The following is a 15,462-nucleotide window of genomic DNA, read 5'->3' on the forward strand; positions in this document are numbered from 1 at the left end:
GAAGGAAGAAATGAAGAACCCCAGGGTTAGCAGAAGGAAAGAAATCTTAAAAATTAGGGCAGAAATAAATGCAAAAGAAACAAAAGAGACCATAGCAAAAATCAACAAAGCTAAAAGTTGGTTTTTTGAAAAGGTAAATAAAATTGACAAGCCATTAGCCAGACTCATCAAGAAACAAAGAGAGAAGAACCAAATCAACAAAATCAGAAATGAAAATGGAGAGATCACAACAGACAACACTGAAATACAAAGGATCATAAGAGACTACTACCAGCAGCTCTATGCCAATAAAATGGATAACTTGGAAGAAATGGACAAATTCTTAGAAAAGTATAACTTTCCAAAACTGAACCAGGAAGAAATAGAAGATCTTAACAGACCCATCACAAGCAAGGAAATCGAAACTGTAATCAGAAATCTTCCAGCAAACAAAAGCCCAGAACCAGATGGCTTCACAGCTGAATTCTACCAAAAATTTAGAGAAGAACTAACACCTATCTTACTCAAACTCTTTCAGAAAATTGCAGAAGAAGGCAAACTTCCAAACTCATTCTATAAGGCCACCATCACCCTAATACTAAAACCAGACAAGGATGTCACAAAAAAAGAAAACTACAGGCCAATATCACTGATGAACATAGATGCAAAAATCCTTAACAAAATTCTAGCAAACAGAATCCAACAACATATTAAAAAGATCATACATCATGACCAAGTGGGCTTTATCCCAGGAATGCAAGGATTCTTTAATATCCACAAATCAATCAATGTAATACACCACATTAACAAATTGAAAGATTAAAAACCATATGATTATCTTAATAGATGCAGAGAAAGCCTTTGACAAAATTCAACACTCATTTATGATAAAAACTCTCCAGAAAGCAGGCATAGAGGGAACATACCTCAACATAATAAAAGCTATATATGACAAACCCACAGCAATCATTATCCTCAATGGTGAAAAATTGAAAGCATTTCCCTTAAAGACAGGAACAAGACAAGGGTGTCCACTCTCACCACTACTATTCAACATAGTTTTGGAAGTGTTGGCCACAGCAATCAGAGCAGAAAAAGAAATAAAAGGAATCCAGATAGGAAAAGAAGAAGTGAAACTCTCACTGTTTGCAGATGACATGATCCTCTACATAGAAAACCCTAAAGACTCTACCAGAAAATTACTAAAGCTAATCAACGAATACAGTGATGTTGCAGGATATAAAATTAACACACAGAAATCCCTTGCATTCCTATATGCTAACAATGAGAAAACAGAAAGCAAAATTAAGGAAACAATACCATTCACCATTGCAACAAAAAGAATAAAATACTTAGGAGTATATCTCCCTAAAGAAATGAAAGGCCTATATATAGAAAACTATAAAACACTGATGAAAGAAATCAAAGAGGACACAAATAGATGGAGAAACATACCGTGTTCATGGATTGGAAGAATCAATATTGTCAAAATGGCTATACTACCCAAACCAATCTATAGATTCAATGCAATCCCTATCAAGCTACCAACGGTATTTTTCACAGAACTAGAACAAATAATTTCACAATTTGTATGGAAATACAAAAAACCTCGAATAGCCAAAGCAATCTTGAGAAAGAAGAATGGAACTGGAGGAATCAACCTGCCTGACTTCAGGCTCTACTACAAAGCCACAGTCATCAAGACAGTATGGTACTGGCACAAAGACAGAAATATAGATCAATGGAACAGAATTGAAAGCCCAGAGATAAATCCACATACCTATGGACACCTTATCTTTGACAAAGGAGGCAAGGATATACAATGGAAAAAAGACAACCTCTTTAACAAGTGGTGCTGGGAAAACTGGTCAACCACTTGTAAAAGAATGAAACTAGAACACTTTCTAACACCATACACAAAAATAAACTCAAAATGGATTAAAGATCTAAATGTAAGACCAGAAACTATAAAACTCCTAGAGGAGAACATAGGCAAAACACTCTCCGACATAAATCACAGCAGGATCCTCTATGACCCACCTCCCAGAATATTGGAAATAAAAGCAAAAATAAACAAATGGGACCTAATGAAACTTAAAAGCTTTTGCACAACAAAGGAAACTATAAGTAAGGTGAAAAGACAGCCTTCAGATTGGGAGAAAATAATAGCAAATGAAGCAACAGGCAAAGGATTAATCTCAAAAATATACAAGCAGCTCCTGCAGCTCAATTCCAGAAAAATAAATGACCCAATCAAAAAAATGGGCCAAAGAACTAAACAGACATTTCTCCAAAGAAGACATACAGATGGCTAACAAACACATGAAAAGATGCTCAACATCACTCATTATCAGAGAAATGCAAATCAAACCCACAATGAGGTACCATTACACGCCAGTCAGGATGGCTGCTATCCAAAAGTCTACAAGCAATAAATGCTGGAGAGGGTGTGGAGAAATGGGAACCTTCTTACACTGTTGGTGGGAATGCAAACTAGTACAGCCACTATGGAGAACAGTGTGGAGATTCCTTAAAAAACTGGAAATAGAGCTGCCATATGACCCAGCAATCCCACTTCTGGGCATACACACCAAGGAAACTAGATCTGAAAGAGACACGTGCACCCCAGTGTTCATCGCAGCACTGTTTATAATAGCTAGGACATGGAAGCAACCTAGATGCCCATCAGCAGACAAATGGATAAGGAAGCTATGGTACACATACACAATGGAATATTACTCAGCCATTAAAAAGAATTCATTTGAATCAGTTCTAATGAGATGGATGAAACTGGAGCCCATTATACAGAGTGAAGTAAGCCAGAAAGATAAAGACCAATACAGTATACTAACACATATATATGGAATTTAAAAAGATGGTAATGATTACCCAATATGCAAAACAGAAAAAGAGACACAGATATACAGAACAGACTTTGGGACTCTGTGGGAGAAGGCGAGAGTGGGATGTTCTGAGAGAATAGCATTGAAACAAGTATACTATCAAGGGTGAAACAGGTCACCAGCCCAGGTTGGATGCATGAGACAAGTGCTCAGGGCTGGTGCACTGGGAAGACCCAGAGGGATGGGATGGGGAGGGAGGTCGGAGGGGGGATTGGGATGGGGAACACATGTAAATCCATGGTTAATTCATGTCAATGTATGGCAAAAACCACTGAAATATTGTAAAGTAATTAGCCTCCAACTAATAAAAATAAATGAAAAAAAAAGAAAATAATTTTCTATTAACAAAAGAACATAGGACCTTTTTTTTTTTTTTTTTTTTTTTTTTAAGCATAGAACATTTTTATCACATGACTGGTAACACACTAGCCAAATTGCTTCTCAAGTTGCCCTGAATACCTTTTAACATTCTCTTGAATACCTCATACTAGAATGCCTATTTGGAAGTATTCCTTTGGCTTATTCAGCTTGCTCATTTCACTGAAATGAGAAAGGAGATGGCAAAATATATTATGGATTTATGAGGCTGTTGTCTGAAAATATCCACAGTACTTGGATTATGCTAAAACCACTCAGTTTTTGATGGTGGTGTGCAATTTACCTTTTCATTCTCTAGTTAAAAAATGGCAATGATAACAGTAAGATCAGAGATGGAGAAAGCTAGGAACTATCAAGTTTCTCCAGGATTTGGAATCATTTTCTTGGTTTCACACTGTCTTCCAACTTTGACTGTCAAAGTGAGGTGTACTAAAAGGTCAGGAAGACTGGAGATAAAGGAAAAGAATCACTTGCATGCAGAGTACGCCATCAGGATTGGGAGAGTTTACAACTGAAATATGCTTTGAGGCATTCCTCAGTACAGTGTCTTAGTGTCAATAAATTTCTGCAAACTTTTAAGAGACAGAACAATGTAAACATGCTTGTGAATTTTAAATTTCTCATAACAATAATTCCCAGCTCCATAAGGTATGAAAGAGACCTAGAAAGTTTTCGTTCTCAATTTGCTTTAACTTTTCTCATCATATATTACCCAAGAAGCAAAAACATTTTATTTCTGTTTACCTAATATAGTTTAAATAAAGTATAATGCAGAACAGCTCTTTCCTTTCATTAAAAAATAGATTTGTTTTGAAAACAATGTATACAGAGAGGAAGCAAAAAAATTGTCATGATAACAAAAGTAAACTATCCATCTGGGCTCCTCGTGTGTCTGTGGTTTTCACTGCTTTCTACTTTCCCTTGTTTTTCTTCCTGGGCATAGTGAGAAGCCTTGCTAGATAAAAAAGGAGTTTTCTGAAGGCATCTCTCTGTGAGGAGACAAACCTATGATACAAATCACGAAAGGCTAAGGTAAAAAAGCATGACAAACATACAGAAACCAGGAGTAAACATACAGACCATCTCAGGATGTGTCCTCGGGCATATTCCTTGAACACAGTCTCTTTAAGGACTGCTTCTCTTGAAATATACCATGACTTATGAAACAAATGTTAATGTCAACTATACCAACTGATTGTTATGAAGCATAGATTTACATGGAATGTTAGTATTCCAGCTTTTAATGTAAATACCAGAAATGTATTCCAAAGAATCCTTCTAAAGTGAGATGACAGTTTTATCAGAAAAAACATTTGTACCTTAAAAGCATACATGTCAGTAATCAACATTTGTCCTTTTGATTATTTCATAAAATCCTAAGGTAGACAAAATTAAATGCTGAGTATACTTACAATATTTTCCAAAAATCAAGATGTAGAGGAAGACTGGACCAGATATCATTTCCTTCTCAGAGAAACTGATTAATGAAAGTGAATGCAATTTGGTCCTGGTTTCTGAGTCGCTTCAGCTCACGGTGGTTGTATGCTATTTCTGTCTGCAATCTTACCAGTTACAAAGCAACCCCCCACCCGCCTCTCCCTCTCTCTTTCCAGTCCTTCTTTTTTCTTTCTTCCTTTCCCTTTCACAATCTCTCCTCCCCACCCACCTTCTCTAAAAGTCTTAGTATTTTTCTTCACACACACACAGATGAGGTTTCAGACAGAGAACACACAGGCTCTTCTTGTCAACTTTAAATATCGAGCCTCCATCCCTGGCAACAGTCTATAAATGAGGATGTGTATGGACACTGACAAATGTCTGAACTGATCAAAGTTACGCAGAGAGACAGAAATCGAGCTTGGAGATGCATCAGGAGCCAAAACTGTTTCCCCCGCCGCCCCGTGACTTGGGACTAGGAAAAGAACAGGGCAATGCAGCACAAAATGCCTTTGCGGAATGAACTGCAAGGCAGGAATTAAATATAGCTCAAGTAATCTTTTGTGAGCTGTCTGAGTTTAGGCATTTGAAGGATAGGATATTGTTCAAAGAACAATCTGGAAGGATGACGCACAAATATTACATTTTCTTGGACTCATTAGTTTTACTATGATGGAGATCACACTGTGTCTGGTGGTAGAGTAAAACCTTCCTGGGTTTGAGTCACAGTCTGCTTTTTGAGACTTGTGGACCCACTGATTCTTGGCCAAGCCTTGCCTCCCTGGAGGAAGACATCTCTCTAGCCAGGCAGCTGTGATGACCAGCAGAGAACTCACTATCTGGCATGGGTCCCAGTCCATTGTAGGTGTTTATTAAATGGCGGCTGTTCACAGGATGATGTTCTATTATTTTTAGCAGTGGGATTAAAAAGTCACATTTACATGTAACACATCTTCTTTTTATCTTCATTTTTACTGAAGTAAGTTTGATTTACAATATCATGTGAGTTTCAAGTGGGCAGTACAGCAATTCAGTTATACATACATATATGTTCTCAGTCGTGTCTGACTCTTAGTGGCCCCATGGACTGTAGCCTGCCAGGCTCCTCTGTCCTTGGAATTTTCCAGGCAAGAATACTGGAGTGGGTTGCCATTTCCTTCTCCAGGGGATCTTCCCAACCCAGGGATAGAACCCAGGTCTCCTTGGGCATTGCAGGTAGATTCTCTACTATCTGAGCCACCAGAGAAGCCCTACATACATACATATATATGTATTCTTTTTCAGAGTCTTTCCCTTCATACCTTATGGCAAAATATTAAGTATAGTTCTCTGTGCTATACAGTAGATCCTTGCTGTTTATCTATTTTATATACAGTAGTATGTATATGATAATCCCAAATTCCTAATTCATCCCTCCCCCACATTTCCTCTTTGGTAACTATAAGTTTGCTTTCTATGTCTGTGGGCCTATTTCTGTTTTTTAAATAAGTTCATTTGTATTAATTTTTATGTGTCCCACATATAAGACAAATATTGTCTGATATTTGTCTTTCTCTGACTTACTTCCCCTACTACGATCATCTCTAGGTCCATCCATGAGATGGACTGCTACAATGGCATTAAGAATGCATTATCCTTAAACCAGGCTGTATCATTCTTATTTTGCAACTTGATCATTTATTGCCAGAAGAAATGGGTAACACTTTGACATGATAAATTTGTTTGTGAGGTTAATGTCTCCTAACCATTCATCACGTAGAATCTATTTAAATTACATTGACTCTGACATAAGAAGTCTAATTCTAAATGGTGGCTAAACGATCATATTAACACCATCTTTTTTTTTCTGGTAGAAGTAATTAATACCATGCAAGGAGAAATGAGATGTATGAATGCTCACAATTCCTTTTTCATTTAGCAGACTTATTTAATGAAATGTCATTCTTTTGGCAGAAATGTTTACAGTTAACTGGATTCAAGTGCTCATTTCATGATCAGTAAGTGTTCCTTTAATGTTTATTGTTCATCATAATACTTGATTTAAGTAGTTAATAATTTTAAAAATTACTTTAGAAATGGTGTTTCCTGGGAGGAGGCTGTGGGACATGTCAAGGGGCAGACCCATCAGAAGCTTCTCAACAGTAGTGCTGAGGAACTTGCTTTGGAAAGTGTCTGCATAAAGTGAGCTGTTAATACAGAGGTTTGCAAAGCAATCTTGATGTTATTTTGTCAGCTTTGAATGTTTTGCCTGAGCTGATGACACAGACAGACACAATAACCAGCAGTCAGGAAACACTCTTTCCTTTAAAAAAAAAAAATTTATTTACTTGAATGCACTGGGTCTTAGTTGTGGCATGTGGGATCTAGTTCCCTGACCAGAGGTTGAACCCAGGCCCCCAGCATTGGGAGCTGTAAGTCTTAGCCACTGGACCACCAAGGAAGTCCCAATATTCTTTGCCCCCCCCCAATATTCTTTAATAATATATACAGGTAGTATATTTTGGGGCTTCCGAGGTGGCACTAGTGGTAAAGAACCCGCCTGCCAATGCAGGAGACATGAGAGACATGGATTCAATCCCTGGATCAGGAAGATCCCCTGGAGGAGGGCATGACAACCCCCCTCCAGTATTCTTGCCTGGAAAATCCCAGGGACAGAGGAGCCTGGTGGGCTACAGTCCATAGGGCTGCAAAAAGTCAGATACAACTGAAGTGACTTAGCATGTAGTGTATTTTTAATCTCAAATTATCACTACAAAACTTCAAAATAATTTCTCATTTCTCTAAGACTTTATAAATAGATTTTGCTAAAATAACTATTTATTCAGAGGAACAATTTTAGACATTTGATTTTTCAGGAAATGAAAAACCTTTCTTATTTTTGGCAAAGACAGTAAGTCTGGAATATTAGTTTTACATAAGTACATTGATGGTAAAAATGAAAGTGTATCAGAGTACCCCATCACACAATGCAGCAGGCACTATTTTTATTTAGAGTCAGAGGCTTCTTTACTGTGAAGGGCTGTCTTTTGCTTCGTAGTCTGTTAATCTGTATCCCTGGCCTCTACCCACTAGATGTCGATAGCACTCCCTGGTTGTGACAATTAAAAATGTCCCCAGACATTGGCAAATGCCTCCTGGGGGCAATGTGCTTCTAGCTGAGAAGTGCATTGTAGCAAAAGATTTCCCTGAACCGTGTTCAAGTATTGATTTTAAACAGATAACTGAAAGAGAATTCTTCCTACTTAAATTTACTTATTTATCTTTTAAGATGATTTTTTATTTGGACCATTTTAAAAGTCTTTATTGAATTTGTTACAATACTGTCTCTGTTTTATGTTTTGGTGTTTTGGCCACGAGGGATATGGGATCTTAGCTCCCCAACCAGGGATCAAACTTGCACCCCCTGCACTGGATGATGAAGTCTTAACCACTGGACCCCCAGGAAAGTCCTCCTGAATTTAAATAAAAGTATTTTCTCATTTTCTTGTTTGGCAATTTTTAAAAAAGATTTTATTAAAAAATTCTTTTCTTGGAGTATAGCTGCTTTACAGTATTGTGTTCTTGTTTTGCAGTATCTGAAGACATATTTTGAAGAGTTTTAAAAACAAACAGATGTTGGTGGGGGGAGGGATAAATCAGGAGCTTGGGATGAACACACACACTGCTATACATAAAATAGTTAGCCAACAGAGACCTATGGTACAGCACAGATAAATATACTGAATATTCTGTAGTAGCCTTTATGTGAAATGAGTCTGAAAAAGAATGGATATATGTATAGCTGAATCACTTTCCTGTACCCCTGAAACTAACATAACATTGTATCAACTATAATATAAAATAAAAATTAAATTAAGAAAATAGAGGACATGTGAAACAAAACAAAAAACCTAAACAGGTGTTGTACCTGCTTGACTTTCCCTTCCGCACAGGTTGTTTGGTGATCACCTGCACCATCGGCCCCACAGGATCTGGGACGTCACTGCTTCCGCTTGGCTGGGCGCATCCGGGGTTTCTACCCCACATCTGTGCTGACACAGGCTTGTAGAGGTCAGCACCTCTTCTTCAAACCTTACTTCGGCTCTCTGAATAGTAACAAAATCTTCAGTTTGAAGATTATTCCTCAGAACAATGTGGTGAGCCAAACCAGACGAGCATTATTAACCTGTCTGTATTATGTAGATTCAAGTTTCTAACCTGGTGGTTTTTCCATCCCACTACTACTGAAGTATACAACAATGTTCTTCAGCATCATATTTTAAAATTCAGTCAGTTCACTCGCTCAGTCGTGTCCGACTCTTTGTGACCCCATGAATTGCAGCACGCCAGGCCTCCCTGTCCATCACCAACTCCCGGAGTCTACCCAAAGCCATACCCATCAAGTCGGTGATGCCATCCAGCCATCTCATCCTCTGTAGAAAATGATATTTAAGAGCTTTGGTCCGTGCTTCTGAACCTGCTTGCCATCATCACTTTCAGCAGCAGAAATAGTCATTTTTATGAAATGTCTGTTTGATTGTAGACCTGGAAAAGTCCCAATGAAAGAAGTTGATAAAATCTCAGTCAGGGCGTCACAATGTGGAGACATTCAGAAAACAGTAAGCCAACTCATACATTAAAAATAGGTGAGATCCAAGAGCTAAATGCATGCTGTCATGTAGCTCATCCTATGGATCCATTTCTAATTGACAGCTGTCAGTCAAGCAACACCCTTGAGATACTCATCGCTAAGCTATGGCAAAAGACAATTTTAGCTGTCTTGATTTAGCATTAATTAAACAATTCTGGAATGCAATGATTTCTGAGGAATGATATCAAGCAAAATGTGCACCTGGGACAGAGCGACTAATAGGTACAGGCATTTCAGAAGACATTTTGTACAAAATCTGAACAATTTCATCCCAGGTGGAAGTGATCTGAAGCTATTATGTATACCATTTTAGCAGAGAATCAATGATTAAACAGTAAACCAACTCTTGTATGGATTCATGTGTTGTCTTTGAGGCATATAATATGGAAATAACAGAATTAAGTGATCCTCTGCAGAACTGACAGTGTGAAGATAGGGTCAGAGTTAGCAAGCTCAACACCATCTATCTATCTATCAATCCATCTATCTGTCTGTTATCTACCATGCATCTATCCAATTTATCTATCTAATCTATAATATAGTCTATCTATCTATCTATCTTTTATCACATATCTAGCTAATCTATTATCTACCTAATCTTTTGCCTGTCTAATCTGTCATCTGTTATGGGCTTCCCAGGTGGCTCAGTGGTAAAGAACTCCCTTGCCAATGCAGGAAATGCGGTTTGATCCTTGGGTTGGGAAGATTCCCCTGGAGAAGGAAATGGCACCTCATCCCAGTACTCATGTCTGGGAAATCCTATTGGCAGAGAAGCCTGGTGGACTATAGTCCAATGGGGTTGCAAAGAGTCTGACATAATTCAGGAGCTAAACAACAACAATCATCTATTATACATCTGTCTAATCTACATAGCTAATCAATCTATCATCTATTATTTATCATGTGTCTATCTAATCTATTATCCAATTAATGTATTATTATCTAATCTATCTGTAATCTATTACTTATCATCTATCTAGTCTATCTAGTTAGTCTTTTATCTAACTAACCTATTATCTATGTAAAACATCTATCTATCTAACTATCATCTATCATTTATCAAGCTAATCTTTTATCTACCTAATCTGCATGTGTGCATGCTCAGTCACAGACTACTCTTTGTGACCCCAAGGACTGTGGCCCACCAGGCTTCTCTGTCCATGGAATTTTCCAGGCAAGAATACTGAGTGTGTTGCCATTGCCTACTCCAGGGGATCTTCCTGACCCAGGGATCAAACATGCATCTCTTGTGTCTCCTACATTGGCAGACAGATTCTTTACCACTGTACCACCTGGGAAACCCCATCTAATCTATGTATCTGTCATCTATTATGCATTATGCACAATATTATACATATTATGTGTTATCTGTCTAATCTATATATCATCTATTACCAATCATGTATCTGTCTAATCTATTATATAATCTATTATCTAATCCATCTATCTGTCTATCATCTTACACAGTAAATATCAGTTGATGGCATTTGTTAAGTACAATCTAGATCTAGAATTTAGTAATATTAACCTTGTCTTACTTACTATTGTAAGTGGACACACTCAAGTTTCAGACTCTTCTACTCAGATTGAGTCTACCCAGTTCAAGAAGGACTAGGTGGTTCAACTATGGAAGATTTTTTAGAGAAGAATATCTGCATAGTGAGTGTGGAGACAGAGAAGATCATGAACTGACAGATAGAACATAATAGAAACAATATTTCATGTCAAAAGCAAGTGAGTGCAGGGATAAGTATGTGCAAACAGCAGCAATGGATGGGTTATGTCAGAAAATAACAAGAAATGATAGCAGAGAGTCATGGGGCAATGTCTTGTTGGAGAGGGTCAGACACCAGGTTGATTAATTTAGACCACAAAGTAGGATTTATATTACATGTTGATATTCATTTCTGAGCAATGACTTGATACAAATCAAAAAGCTGCTAACAAAGAAGACCAGTCTCATGACCATGGGCTTCAAAGATGAGCAAAAGCAGAGGTTGTAGTTGGGAAGATGAGGGTGTTTTGTCACAGAGGTAAGTTAGCTGTGTGGTCTAATGTGACTACAAAGGCCCGAAAACAAGTCACTGCCGGAGAAAGCACCATTTTACTCATGGCTAATCATAAACGCACTCTGACTTTAATTAGACTTTTTTAAAGATTTTTTTTTTTTGATGTGGACCATTTTAAAAGTCTTTATTGATCTTGTTACAATATTGTTTTTACCTGAGCAGAGCTCACAACCTCTTCTTTGCCTTCATTTGATTGGGTACCCCCAGGTGGTGGTGGTGGTGGTTTAGTTGCTAAGTCGTGTCCGACTCTTGAGAGCCCATGGACTATATAGTCTGCCAGGCTCCTCTGTCCATTGGATTCTTCAGGCAAGAATACTGGAGTGGGTTGCCATTTCCTGCTCCAACCCCCAAGTGCTCCTAGTGAATTTAAGGTTCTTGCTTCATCACTAAAGAATTCAGAGATGAAGTGATAGTAAGAAGTGGATTTATTTAGAGAGAAACACACTCAACAGACAGAGTGAGGGCCATCTCAGAAGGCGAGAGAGCTTCAAAATATAGTGTGGTTAGGTTTTATGGGTTGAATAATTTCATAGACTAATGAATGGGAGGATTATTCCAGTTATTTTGGGGAAGGGGGGTGGATGTCCAGGAATTGGGCCACTGCCCACTTTTTGACCTTTTATGGTTGGCCTTGGAACTGTCACTGCATTGGTGAGTGTGTCATTTAGCGAATGTACTACAGTGAGCATATACTGAGGCTCAAGCTCTGCTGGAAGTCAAATCTTCCGGTGTCTTGGACCTAGTTGGTTCTAACCAGCTTTTGTCATGTCCTATGGCTATGAGAGTTGGACTGTGAAGAAAGCTGAGTGCCGAAAAATTGATGCTTTTGAACTGTGGTGTTGGAGAAGACTCTTGAGAGTCCCTTGGACTGCAAAGAGATCCAACCAGTCCATCCTGAAGGAGATCAGTCCTGGGTGTTCATTGGAAGGACTGATGCTGAAGCTGAAACTCCAATACTTTGGCCACCTCATGGGAAGAGTTGACTCATTGGAAAAGACCCTGATGCTTGGAGGGATTGAGGGCAGGAGGAGAAGGGGACGACAGAGGATGAGATGGCTGGATGGCATCACTGACTCGATGGGCATGAGTTTGAGTAAACTCCAGGAGTTGGTGATGGACAGGGAGGCCTGGCATGCTGCGATTCATGGGGTCGCAAAGAGTCGGACACGACTGAGCGACTGAACTGAACTGAACTGAACTGATGGCTATGTCATTCTTTCAAATGGTGCGATCTGCCCTTCTTCCCTCCTGTATCACAACAATGCTTTATAAACAGGAAGATCACTGTCTTTTTTTATTTTAAGCTCAGGTTAGTAGTCCTTGTGGTAGTACAGCTCAACTTTTTCAAGGACTTGATTGTGTACTTATTTGATTCCAATTAGTTTCACGTGTCAGCAGTCACTTCTGTAGTTCTTTTCTCAGGAAGGTTTTGTGAACTTAATTCCCTGATTTGCTGTGCTGTTTTTTTTTTTTTCCTCCACCCCATCTCTTCATTTATCAATTTATTGAGGGTAACTTGAGTCAGTTAACTTTGCTGAGAGTCCCTTCCTTTGTCTTTTCCCTGATCCATTGGTCTAAGTGAAAGGATTTTCTGAGCCAAACTCTTAGTTGGTCCTTCACTCTTATATATTTTAGGGCCCTCAAAGATTTTACAAATGTATGTCATGGACATAACCTTAATTTATTCCTTACTACAAGGCTGATTTTGATTGACTTTTGTCACTTAGGGAATTGTTCAGTTTTATCTTTTACTGATTGTGGTTGAGAAGCACACAGTCCTAATCCTTCAAATTATGAATTTCTGGACTCTATTTCATTTATTTATTTTTTGCAAACTGGCAAATTGTTTACTGAGCTCATTGTTTTTTATAAAATCTTGCAGATCATAGGCAATAGCAACCAATGCATCTTACTGCATTTCTAGAATCTCTTGTCCTGTTGTCGTTTGGCTAAGTCATGTCCAACTCTTTGCAACACCATGGCCTGTAGCAAATCAGGCTCCTTTGTCCATGAGATTTCCCAGAATACTGGAGTGGGTTGTCATTTCCTTCTCCAGGGCATCTTCCTTAGGTATACTATCTAATTGCTGGGTTATCACTGGTAATGATATTACCAAATGCTTTGCCACTACTCATCCATGGATAAATATCCTCAGAGCTTCTGATAGCAGTTTCTTTTCTGTCTGCCCCCTAGCTTTTAAGCCAATATCACCCATTTTCTTTTTTGAAAAATTATTAATTTTGTTAAATCTTGATCTTTCATTACCTGCATTGTTTTCCTTTAATGACTTTCTTCTGTTTTTTTTCAATTAAAAAAGTGTTTTCCCTTAATCATTTTAAAAATTGAAATATAGTTAATTTACATTGCTGCATTGTTTTCCTTTAATGACCTTCTTCTGTTTCTTTTTTTCAAATTAAAAAATGTTTTCCTAATCATTTTTAAAATTAAAGTATAGTTAATTTTTGACTTCCCTGGTGGCTCAGATGGCAAAGCATTTGTCTCTAATGCAGGAGACCCGGGTTTGATCCCTGGGTCAGGAAGATCCCCTGGAGAAGGAAATGGCAACCCACTCCAGTACTATTGCCTGGAAAATCACATGGATGGAGGAGCCTGGTAGACTACAGTCCATGGGGTTGCAAAGAGTCGATACAACTGAGTGACTTCACTTTCTTTCTATAGTTAATTTACATTGCTGTATGAGTTTCAGGAGTACATCACAGTAATACAGTTATATATATAAATATATGTATACATATATGTGTGTGTGTGTGTATATATATATATATATATGTTCTTTCTCAGATTCTTTCCCTTATCGGTTACTGCAAAATATTGAGTATAGTTCTCTGTGCTACACTCTAGGTCCCTATTGGCTTACCTATTTTGTATATAGCAGTGTATATCTATTAATCCCAGTCTCCTATCTTATCTCTTCCCTCGTTCCCCTTTGGTAATGAGTCTTCTTTTTGTCATTATGATAGCACACCACATGTAGCTACCAATTTCTTACTTTAAATTAATTTTTATTGGAGTAGAGTTGATTAACAATGTTACATTAGTTTCAGGTATATAGCAAAGTGAATCACTTATCATATACATATATCCATTCTTTTTCAGATTCTTTTCCCATATAGTTCATTACAGAGTATTGATTAGAGTTCCCTGTGCCCTGTGCTATACAGCAGGTTTTTATTAGTTATCTATTTTATATGTAGTAGTGTATATATGTCAATCACAATCTTTCAATTTACACTGATTTCTGAATCAGCCAGTACATGCTAGGTTGCACTGCAGTAAAAAGTCACCTGCAAAAATGTTTAATTTTCATATTGTGATCACTCAGGGACCCGAACTGATAAGATTATTTCCTAATATACATTTCTTTGGTCTTTGGTTCTGCTAGGGAGAAAGGAAGGTGGAAAACCACCCTCAGTCCTAAGACACAGGAGACAATAGTTCAGTCAGATGTTTTTTTAAACAATAAATTGCCAACTTTCCAGTCTGGGACTGAGGGATTTCCATTGCTTTCCTCCACTTATTAACTAGTCATGACCACATTTAGCATATCTTACTTATGGCAAGGTCTTCCCTAATGGCTGAGACAGTAAAGAATCTGCCTGCAATGTGGGAGACCTGGGTTTGAGCCCTAGGTTGGAAGATCCCCTGGCGGAGGGCATCGTAGCCCACTCCAGTATTGTTGCTTGGAGCATCCGCATGAACAGAGGAGCCTGGTGGGCTATTGTCCATGGGGTCACAAAGAGTCAGGCTCCACTGAGCAATTAAGTAGACACACACTTATGACCCAGTTCCCATTTTTATATTGTCGGGATTCATTGGGTTCAAGTGACATAAATCCAACTCAGCAGAGGTCATCGGTCTCTCTCTTCATCTGTCTCTGTTTCTTTCTGCTTTACTGTCTCTCTCACTCTATTTTTTTGTCTCTGCTTCTCTCTGCTTTGCTACTTTAGACAGATTTTTCTCCATGTGGTTGAAATAATGGATGCTGGTGACACCTGGTTGTTATCTTTTCATGTCCATTGTCCACAATCCTCAAAGCAAGGACACA

Source organism: Cervus canadensis, chromosome 1 (assembly GCF_019320065.1).
Source record: "Cervus canadensis isolate Bull #8, Minnesota chromosome 1, ASM1932006v1, whole genome shotgun sequence".
In the NCBI taxonomy this organism is placed as follows: Eukaryota; Metazoa; Chordata; class Mammalia; order Artiodactyla; family Cervidae; genus Cervus; species Cervus canadensis.